Source organism: Dipodomys merriami, unplaced genomic scaffold (assembly GCF_024711535.1).
Source record: "Dipodomys merriami isolate MVZ:Mamm:240054 unplaced genomic scaffold, mDipMer1.0.p SCAF_136, whole genome shotgun sequence".
Lineage (NCBI taxonomy): Eukaryota > Metazoa > Chordata > Mammalia > Rodentia > Heteromyidae > Dipodomys > Dipodomys merriami.
In genome coordinates, this window is record NW_027202671.1 from 1395928 (window position 1) to 1408012 (window position 12085).

Consider the following 12085-nt stretch of genomic DNA (forward strand, 5'->3'; position numbering starts at 1 on the left):
GTCAGTTTGTTCGAACAGGCAGAAAAATGCTCTGCTTTACCCAAGATTTTGAGATCCCCCTCCCAGGTTAGTTTTCTGGGAGGGTGATCTGCTTTGAGAATCACAAAAGAGGGGTGATGAGGCTAGGTTCTGGTAGAGTTGAGGCCTTTCAACAAACAGTAGCTTTTCCCTAGGGCTATTTTGTGAAAACCTCACAGAGCCCAGCCTGGAGCCATTCTCAGGGTTTCTGTTTTTCAATTGATTGTGGAGGCTGTTAGAGGGAGGGGCAGCCTCTGGCTCTGGTTACCCAGTGAGGAAAGCCACTCCAATGGCTGGTGCCTGAGCTGGGTGACTTTTCCCTGGATGGAGCTGAGTCTGGCAGGTCACTTCACCATTAAGTTCTTGTGACCTGCTAAATGACTCGTTTTATTCCAAGGCCTGAGTTGGGGCTGGCAGCTCCTCCGAGCTTTGTCGGTATCCAAGATGGAGATCACCGGTGCTGGGGGGGGGGGAGGGGTGGCCTTCCCTCCTCTGCTCCCTGAGGAGTGAGGACGTCGGGCTTGTACTCACGCCGAGTCTTGGATCCTGGGTCATCTCTGGTCTGCAAACTGCAGGATGAAGATGTCCGCTCCTTGTCGGTTCTTGCTGGTGTTGAGTAGAATCCTCTCGCCCACTGCGTCTGGCTCCTTCGTCCCGGACTCTCTGTGTGAGCGCTCAGGTATGGCCGCGGCTGCGGTCGCCGCTGCCACCCTGCCGCCGCCGCAGCAGCGGCTGCTGGCAGGCGCTCAGATGTGTCTCCTTGTCTTGGCTTCCCCTCTCTTGTCTAACTCTGTCCTGTGATGGCACACTTGGTGTGATTCTCTGGCTTAGGACTGTTCACTGGAACTCTGAAACTGCTTTCTATGCGAGAGCTTGTTCAGATTCCAGCTTCTCCTCCGCCATCTTCCCGGAACTCCCGCAAGTTATCTTTTAAAGAGATTTATATAATACTTAAAAATCTTACCATTGGGCTGGGAAGGTGGCTCAGTGGTAGAGTGCTTGCCTTGCATGCGTGAATCCTTGTGTTCGATTCCTCAGCACCACATAAGCAAAAAGAAAAAAAAGCCAGAAGTGGCACTGTGGCTCAAGTAGTAGAGTGCTACCCTTGAGCTGAAGAGCTGAGGGACAGCGTCCAGGCCCAGAGTTCAGGCCCCACGACCGGACCCCCCGCCCCCCCAAAAAAATCAGCATGTAGTGATGATTTCCTCTGCTCCTCTTTCTTTGTATAGCTACAGACTTTATCTGATGTAATTTCCTTCTTTTTAAAGGACTGCCTTTTGCCCCTGAGATAATATCATAAAGTAGAAAAGGAAGGAACACATTCAAACTCATACTATAAAGCTGGTATTACTATTACCAAAACTGGATAAGAACAGAATGTAACTACAGACCTTGATGGATAAATGTGAAAAAATTCTTAATAAAATACTAACAAATGAAATTCAACAACTCATTAAAAAGATATTCCATGATTAAGTTACTCTCCTTACCAAGATGAAAGGGGATGGTTCAACATATGTCACTCAATAAACATTATATAGCACATAAATAGAATCAAATCAAAGGGGGAAAAAAGCACAGGATCGTCTCAAGAGATGTGAAAGACTCATTAAAAAAACAAACAAGGGGCTGGGAAGGTGGCTCAGTGGTAGAGCACTTGCCTTGCATGCATGAGGCCCTGGGTTTGATTCCTCAGCACCACATAAGCAAAAAGAAAAAAGCCGGAAGTGGTGCTGTGGCTCAAGTGGTAGAGTGCTAGCCTTGAACTGAAGAGCTGAGGGACAGCACCCAGGCCCAGAGTTCAGGCCCCATGACTGGACCCCAAAAAATAAATAAATAAAATAAAAAAACAATCAAACAAATGAACAAAACCACATCCTATTAGGTAACAGTAGCTCACATATATAATCCTAGCTAGAAGACTGCTATCTGAAGATGAGTTTGAAAGTCCATGAGACTCATCTCCAATTAACCACCCAAAATCCAGAAATGGAGCTGTGGCTCAAGTGGTAGAGTGCTAATGTTGAGCAAAAGTGCTCAAGGACAGTGTCCAGGTGCTGAGTTTAAGCCTCAGGAACTCTCCCCCCACAATATACATATCATCCCTCATGTAAAAGCCCTGAAAAAACTAGAAATCTTAAGATCATAGGTAAACAAATGAAGGCTGTATATGATAACCCCATAGCTGACATTACAGTAATTGAGGAATTTCCTTTAAAAATCAGGACTGAGACAAGTGATTACTCTCTCAACTCTTATTTAATACAGTGCTTGAGTACATAGTCATTATAATAAGGCAAGAGAAATAAACAAAAAGGATACAAATAAGGAAGGCAGAAATGAAACTCTATTTGCAGATATGATCCTATATTTAAAAGACAATAAAGACTCCACCAGTAAACTCTTAGATCTGATAAACTCAACAAAGTAACAGGATAAAAAATCAGCACTTAAAACCTAGTAGCAGCCGGGCAAGGTGGCTCATGATACTCAGGAGGCTGAGATGTGAGGATCGCAGTTCAAAGCCAGCCAGGCAGGAAAGTCTGTGAGACTCTTATCTCCAATTAACAACCAGAAAACCAGGGCCTCATGCATGCTAGGCAAGCACTCTACCACTGAGCCACCTTCCCAACCCCCACTTCTGGATTTTTTGCTGGTGATTAATTAGAGATAAGAATCTCACATGGGAAGGGCATAGCTTAGTGGTTGAGTGCTTGCCTCGCATGCATGAAGCCCTGGATTCAATTCCTTAGTACCACATAAACAGAAAAAAGCTGTAGGTGGTGCTGTGGCTCAAGTGGTAGTGTGCTTGCCTTGAGCTCAGTGATAGTGCCCAGGCCTAGAGTTCAAGCCCCAAGACTGACAAAACAACAACAACAAACAAACAAACAAACAAACAAAAGGAGCATGTGACAGAATCAATAAAGAAATTCAAGAGCTGGGCAACTGTGGCTCACACCTCTAATCCTAGCTACTCAGGTAGCTGAGATCTGAGGATCACGGTTCAAAGCCAGCCAGGGCAGGAAAATCTATGAGACTCTTATCTCCAATTAACCACTAGACTGTGGCTCAAGTGGTAGAGTGTGAGCTTTGAGCTTAAGAGCTCAGGGACAGTGCCCAGGCCTAGAGTTCAAGCCTCATTTCTGATGAGGAAAAAAAGAAAAGAAAAGAAAAAAGAAATTGAAGAAGACACTAGAAGGTAGAGTTCTCTCTCTCATTCTTGGACTGGCAGAATATGCTGAAAATGATTACACATGCCAAAGCAATCTACAGGTTCAATGTAATCTTCATAAAAATTCCAATGACATTCTCCACAGAAACAGAAAAAATTCTAAAATTCGTAAGTTAGCATAAAAATCCTGATAGACAAAGTAAAATCATGAGCAAAAAGTGCAATACTGGAAGTATCACAATACTGGATTTCAATTATTCTAAGGAGTTATAACAAAAGCAGCTTGATACTGGTACAAAAACAGACATGTAGAGCAACAAAATAGAAGGTCCAGAAATAAACCCACACATCTTACTCTCAATGAAGGTTCCAGAAAAGATAGCTCTCTTAACAAATGGTGCTGGGAAACTGGATATTCACATATAGATGACTAAAATTAGATCCCTATCATTATACAAAAAAATCTACTTAAAATGTATAAAAATGCTAATGTAATACCTGAAACTTTGAAACCTCTAAGGGAAAATACTTGAAGTCATAGGAAATGACAATAGATTTCAGTAACTCAATAAGTAATAGCAAGAATTTACAAATGGGATTGCATCAAATCAAAAAAGTGCAGTCCAGCCAATGATACAAGTACCTGAGTGAAGGGACATCCTAGAGAATGGGAAAATATCTTTATCACCTATTTGGCTGATGGCATATCAATATCCAAGATATGTAAAGAGCTCAAAAAGTTAAACATTAAAAGAACACATAATCCAATCAATAAATAGATAAATGAATAAAAGAGACAGTTTTTTAAAAAAAGTACAAATGAGCAATAAGTTTATGGAAAAAATGCTTAACCCCTTTAACCAACCTAGGAATGCAAATCAATCTCACCCCAGTCAGATGGCTACTATCAAGAAAATAAAACACAGTAAACGCTGGTGAGGTTCCAGGACTAAGAAGTAGGGATGGGGAATGGAAGAAAACCTACATACTGTTGGTGGGAATTGGTAAATTGGGTCACCAGTATGGAAAACAGTATGGAGATTTCCTCCAAAAAAAAAATTATATAGCTCAGCAGTAGAATGCTTTCCTAGCTTATGTTAAGCCCTGGGTTTAATCTCCAGCCTCAAAAAGAAAATAAAATTAGAACTACTCCATAATCCAGCCATACCAATTCCTGGGTATATACCCAAAGAATTGAACCCAGTTATATGTATTTATTATGGCACTATTGGCCGTGATGCCCATCAGTAAGTGAGTGGATTAAGATAGAAGAAGGAAACCAAGTCATTTTTAGAAGAATGGATAGAATTAGAGGTAATCATGTAAGTGAACTAAGGAAGACTCAGGAGGAAAATTACCTCATGCATCATATATAGAATCCCTATTTTTTTCTGCTTTTAAAAAATGTTACAGAGGGGTTACAGTTAGGTAAAGATTACATTTCTTTTTTTGGGGGGGGGTCCAGTCGTAGGGTTTGAACTCTGGGCCTGGGCGCTGTCCCTCAGCTCTTCAGCTCAAGGCTAGCACTCTACCACTTGAGCCACAGTGTCATTTCCGGCTTTTTTCTTTTTTTGCTTATGTGGTGCTGAGGAATCGAACCCAGGGCCTCATGCATGCAAGATAAGCACTCTACCACTGAGCCACCTTCCCAGCCCCAAGATCACATTACTTTTTGGACAATGTCACCCCTTCCCTTGCTCTGTCCCACTTTTTCCCTCCTGTCCCCACCCACAAGTTGTATAGTTCACTTTCAACATAGTGTCTAGTGAGTACCATTGCTGCATTTGCTCACCTTTTGCCTTCTATTTATGTGCTCCTCCTTACCCTTCCAAAGACAGATAAATAAACGAACAAGAAAAGAAAAGAAAACAAAAACAATGGAAAAAAATCTCATTTCCATTTCCTGGAAAATCCAGATTTTTAACAAGACATAGAAGTAGAAGAAAAATTATTTGAGAAGAGGAAGGGGACTGAATGAGAGCAATAGGGTGGGGTGGGGTGGGGTTCAATGTTATCAAAATATGTTACATTCATGTATGGAAATGTCACAGTGAAACAGATTATTTTGTACAATTAATATATGCTAATACAAATAAGAGAAGAAATGTATAAAGGTCATACATGCCCTCACAAAGGACTGTCAGTGTTTCTTGTAATGTGAGTCTGATGCTGATTATTTCTACCAGTTTTTGTCTGAAACATTGTTCATTGCCTTCATTTCTAGAACATGTTTTCACTGCTGTAGAATTCAATGTTGCAGAGTTTCCTCCTCCTCCTCCTCCTCCTCCTCCTCCTCCTCCTCCTCCTCCTCCTCCTCCTCCTCCTCCTCCTCCTCCTCCTCCTCCTCCTCCTCCTCCTCCCCCCCCACCCCCTCCTCCTCCTCCTCCTCCTCCTCCTCCTCCTCTTTTTATTTCTTTGAAGATGTTCCATTGTTTGAGTGTGCATTGTTTCCTATGAGAAGTCTGCTAGCACTTCTTCCTTTGTTATCCTATGTAATTTATCTTTTATTTTCTGGCTACTTTAAATATTTTTGTCTTTATCATTGATTATAAACAATATGATTCTGATGAAATAGGTACATTTTTGTACTTGGATTTGTTGGACTTCTTTGAGCTGCATAACAGTTTTAATAAAACAGATTGGGGGAGGTCATTATTTCTTTGAATATTTTATTTCTATTCTCTATTTTGAGGATTCCAATCATACTTCCATTAGGCTGCTTAAAATCCTACAGCTCAATGATAGGCTATTTAACTTTTTAAATTCTGATTTTCTCTGTATTTGGTTTAGTATTTATCACTACATCCTCAGATTCACAATCTTTCCTTTTGTAGTATCTAATCTCTTAATTTCACCACCTCATTTTGCATGTCAGACTTCAAACATTGCAGTTTTCATCTCTAGAAGTTCAATGTAACTTTGTTGGTTAGTTATATCCTTTTCAGCTCTATTTAACATGGTCAATATATAGAATGTAATATAATAACTATTTTTAATGTCTTTGCCTTTTAATATCTATGTCAGGCCTGAGAAGCTACAATTAATTGACTTTTTTCTTTTTTATGGGTTGTTTTTCCTTATTTATTTCTTATTTTCCTTTTTTCTTATCTCTTATGTGTGGTAATTTTTTTTTATAAGATGTCATAGTAGATTTTTTTTTTAACCAGTTGACAGGCTTGAACTCAAGGCCTTGGTGCTATCCCTGAGCTCTTTTGTGCAAGGCTAGCACTCTATCACTTTCAGACACAGCACCACTTCTGGTTTTCTGGTAGTTAATTGGAGATGAGTCTCACAGACTTTCCTGCCTGGGCTGGCTTTGAACCGTGATCCTCAGATCTCAGCCTCCTGTGTAGCTCACAGGCGTGAGCCAATAGCACCTGGCTAAATATTAGAAGTATCTCTACCTTTGTTCTGGGATGCAGTTTAGTCACTTTGAATACTTTGATAATTGCGGGTCTTATTCTTGAGAATTGGTAAGCAGGACTGGAGTAGTGATTTCATTAGAGTTAATACATTACTCAGTGCAATATATTCAGTGTTCCAGAAATCATGAGGTTTTTTTCCATCCTGACTAGTAAGAATAGGCACTGCTCCTGATCTTGTGTGTGTAAGTCAGGCATTGTTTTCTTCTAATTTGTTTGTTTGGTTCTTTCCTTGGCCTGGGTAGACCCCTTGCCAGTCAGTTCTCTGCTGACTGCTTGAAGAACAATTGCTTCAGCTCTCTGGAGTCCACTACCCTGTAGCCCTTTCCTCTCCAGTACTCTATTCTTCACACTTGAGAAGATTTGGTCTTTTGGGATCTCTGTTCTTTCCTCAACTCAGATAATCTATCATCCTAACTGAGTTTCCTCCTGTTATAGAAGCTCCCTCAAGGCAATAAGCTGGGGAACTATTAGGCTTGCGTGCATTTCCCCTGTTCCATTTCTGTTTCATTTGAGTTCATACTTGAACAGACACTTCACACAACTTTTTAGCTGGTCACTAGCTTCACAGATATAAGCAGGATGAAAATCTCTCATTCACCAGTATTAAGTGGGAGTGTTACGGTACCAAAAACATCCAGGAAAATAAGAAAGAGTAGCATCTCAAAAGTGTTACACTTAATTCATACACTATCAAGATATTTAAATGAATCAGCCTGGTTTAGTGATCTGAGCTCTACCAAAAGACAGAAAAAAAATGACCTTTCTAGACAAGTACAGTTTCTCACCTAATGAATTTTATAATGTCCATGGTGTTAATTCCTTCTCCTCTCTATGGGCTCATACACCAAAAAGTGTGGAGTGGGAAAACTCTGGTTTTCTAGGAAAAAGTAGGACAAACTGTGCAGGTGTAAGCGTCCAAAGGTCTCAGTCATCTTTGTCAAACCTGAGGTGACCTTTCATTCGCATAGAAGCCACCCAATATCTCCAATGTCATGGGAGACCTCTGGGTTAAGTGCTGATTGCAAATCCGTGGAGGCCTAATCAAAGGAGCCATTGGTTTGTGCTGCTTCCCTAATCACAATGTGATTAGCAGAATCTGAAGCTTATGGTCAATGGTCACAGGGCCAAGTTCTTAGCTAGGAAGAGCAAACTGAAGCTGAGAGCCAATCACAAGGACACGTATGCTACCACAGGATTCCTGACCACAGTCCACAGGAGTGGATGGCTACAAGGGGTGCTGATGACGGGGAGAGGATGGTTTGGCTATGGGGCACACATGTGAGGATCCATTGCCCAAGATATTATTTTTATCACACCCTGCTCTCTGCTGTCATTCTCATTCCCAGACTACAATACCTACTCTTAACACTGAGAGGGGTTTGTAGAACATCACAGGCAGGTGGCCTGTGCTGTAGGCCATAGTCTCTGTGCTGAGACTTCATCTTTTCTGCTTTGCTGCTGTTATTTATGGCATATTATGACCATATGGTCCTTGGTGTTCTTATCCTATTTTAACATTTGTGCAACCAAGATACTTTGAAAGATAATCCTGGTTGCAAAATAAAGATCTTGGAAGGGCTGGGCTAAGCATGATTGCTTAACTACCTTCCTCCTGCATCCTGTGCAGGTTTTCATTTTTCACTAGACTTCTTATTACTTCACTGGGGAGACTGGAAACTAGGAACAACCACAGACTAGAACTCTAGATGGAGATGATTTGCAGATCTACCTCACTTCAACTCAGAGAGGAGGGGACCTTCAGAACGAATGTTAAGGGATACCTGAAATTCTCTTGACTGGACTTAGGTCTACTTTCTAGCTTTATTATCACTCCCATCCTTTCCTCACTGCTGGAGTCGCTTGAACTTTTTACTGTCACACCTCTCTGCCTTGCATATGCTTTCCTTTTACCTATTTCCCTTTGGTCAGATCCATTAACCTATTCATCCTTCTAGACACAGCCTCTGTGAAGTCTTCCCTTATTTCCCTTATGTCTTTTCTGTCAAGTGTCTTATACACATTTTATCTTTGGGTCCAGAATATCCTGGACATATCTCTTATATATTTATATTTCAAACACATTGTGTTTGGAATAGCTGACCCAATTTCTTTTTTTGGGGGGGGGGGTCCAGTTGTGGGGCTTGAACTCTGGGCCTGGGTGCTGTCCCTCAGCTCTTCAGCTCAAGGCTAGTGCTCTACCACTTGAGCCACAGCGCCACTTCTGGCTTTTTTCATTTTGCTTATGTGGTGCTGAGGAATCTGAACCCAGGGCCTTAGGCATGCAAGGCAAGCGCTCTACCACTGAGCCAACTTCCCAGCCCCTGACCCAATTTCTTACGTGGGTGTTGAGGTCAATTTTGTCAGCTTGATTGGATTGAGAAATACCTAGGAGATTAGGAGGCACACTTCTGGTGTGTCTGTGAGGGACTTTCCAGAGACTATTAGATCCTGAGAACTTAGAGCTAATAGTTTAATCCACTGATAGGTCCAAAATTTGAATAGACTATTGAGAGGTGGTAGAATTGTGGAATATGGGGCCTGATTGGGTGGGTGGACATGATGTTCTTGGGGGCTCATCTTGCCTGGCCTCTTCCTGTGCTCCACTCTATTTCTCACCCAAATTGCATTTGTACTGAATATGTATTGACTTCTTTCTTATTCCCTGAACAATGCAGTATGACCGTTATTTACATGGTACTTACATTGCAATGGACTTTCTGAGCAACGTGGAGACATGAAAGGATGTACACAGGATACACACTAACAGTATGCTATTTTATAATAAGGAACTTGAGCAGCTATGAATTTTAGTATTTACAAGGGACTTGGAACCAATTCCCACACATAGCAAGGCGTGATGGTATTGAATGTTGCCAGACACTGGTATAGGGGAGTGGCCTCATTAGAATAGAAAAGGAGAACAGCCAATGAGTGCAAGAGTCTGACGGCACTAAGTGCTGTGAAAATAGTAAGATGGTGACAGGTTCAAGTGAGGGATGGAAGGCTGCTCCTGGAGTGTGCCAAGGACCTCTGAAGTTGTAGAATGGCAGCTATTGTCTCTTTCCTTAAAAAAAAAACAGCAACTGTTACACCCAAATCAACCAACACTAACAGCTCCCATGGCTGGGACTTGGCCCAGAAGCTTAGGCCCTGGTGAATGGGGCTGGGGGTCAAGTAGATGATAGTCCAATGGGAGTGAGGTGGACATATTGATACAATAAGTGTGACAAGTTCAAACTCAGAAATGCTGTATAGAGCCAAGCACCAGTTTGCTCTTATAATCCTAGTTACTCAGGAGGCTGAAATCTGGAGATTGCCACTTGAAACCAGACTGAGCAGGGAAATCCATAAGACCTTTATCTCCAACCAGAAAAAAAAAGCCTGAAATGGAGCTATAGTTCAAGTGGTAGAGTGCTAGCCTTGAGCACAAAAGCTCAGGGACAATGCCCAGTCCCAGAATTCAAGCCCCAGCACTGGCACCAAAAACAAAAACAAAAACAAAAAACAAAACCTTCTGTATAGCAACAGAACTATTTGATAAAGTGAAACAAAGAAGGAAGATGGATCAGGAAAGTTAATATTAGTGTCAATACCTCAGTTTTGAGAGAGATTCAGACATGGCGGGAAATGGAGAGAGTGACATTTGGTCAGGAGGAACTTTGGTATCCAGAGATAGGAAAAGTCTTGGCTTGGTCATCACAGAAGGTGAGAATTGAGAAAGCCCTCCAGGTCACATGGGTTTGAGACTATTCCCATCAGAATTGCTAAGGTTTTCGTCACTGGTGGGTTGGAATTAGAACAGGCCTTAAGGGCCAAGAAGAGGCAGCTGGTGGCATGGTAGTAGGTGAAGATGGAATTGTAGAAAATGGACCTTAGATTTTGTAGCTAGGGGCCAGAGGGCTTGCTGATGGACTGGATTTGGATGATGAGGGAAAAGGTAAAATTAAGAGTGACTTCTTAGGAGTTTGAGCAACTGAGCCCAAGGGTAGTGCCATTCAAAAAGCAGGAAGAGTCGGGGCGGGGGTGAGGGGTATGGGAGAGAAGAGAATGGCGAGTTCTGTATAATGAATGTCACATAGAGTTACCTCTTCTTTCCATCTTCTAGTTTTGCAATAATTATCCCTCTCATATTGTTATTTTTGCCTCTCTTGAAGCCTGTCAGTTTCTGATAGAAGAAATTTATGGGTTAGTATACTGTTTAGCATCTAGCCAGAAAAACCAAGGTTTAAGCAAAAGTACTGAGCTTGCTCAAAGAAACCACAAAGGTCCAAGCCCTTCTACTTTCCTGCTCTCTATTATTAATTTGTGGCTTTTGTGTATGTGTGCCTGTAGTAGGGCTTGAACTTAGGGGCCTGGGCACTGTCCCTTAGCTTTTTCACTTAAGGCTTGTGCTCTACCATTTGAGTCATAGCTCCACTTCCAGCTTTTTGGTGGTTAATTAGAGATAACAGTCTCCTGGGCTTTCCTGCTCAGATTGGCTTTGAACTACCAACCTCAGAACTCAGCCTCCCTAAATAGCAAGGATTATAGGTGTGAGCCACCTGTGGCCTAGTAGTTTGTGGCCTTCTTCCTCAAGATGCAAGCCCCTAAGAGTTGGGACAAATCTCTCTATGAAGATTCTATACTTTTTAATGGTTCAGGGCTTTTAAACAAAGTGAATGTTTGAATTACCAAGGCCTGGAAACTGGAGAAAGCATCTACTTAAAAGAGACTTCCCAAGAAATTTGAATAGTTAAGTCCCCCTTTCCCTGGAAGAGATCTGCTTCATGAATAATCTCTCTGTGAAGGGGAGGAAGAGAAGATAGAAGTACTAGCAGCCTAAAAGGCTTGAACTCAGGACCTTGCGCATACTACTCACCTTGCTTACCAGGGCTAGCATTTCACTAGTTGAGCTATGTCTAAACCTGGCTTTTTGCTGGTGATTTTAGAGATGGAATTCTCACAAACTTTTCTGCTCCATATGGTTTTGAACTGTGATCCTTCAGATCTCAGTCTCCTGAGTAGCTAGGATGATAGGTGTGACGGACCAGCTCAGCCGGAGCACTGGGACTGATGGGACAGGGATCTCGGGAAAGGTGGGCAAGGAGTTGGTGAAGTGACAGACACAGACTCAAAAGAGTTGCATCTGAGTGTATCTTTATTGAGGAGAATTAACATTTTTATACAGTGTGTGATTGTGACATAGATTCTTTGTTTATTTAAGCACATAATCAATTTTTAAGAAAAGCAAAGCATTAATGGATTACATGAAAATTGATGACTATCCCACCAACTGTTTAAGCTAAGTGGTGCGAAACAAGTCTAGCATATTGTTTAATACAATGCATCATCTATTCAGCCTTTTTATGTTTAATAATTAACAAACCTAAGACAGCGCTGTACTTATATTGTACTCTTTTTATTTTTTCCATATATTTTCAAGTCCTTTTGAAACAATCCTAAAAACCACTCCCTGGTTGAGTCAGGCATT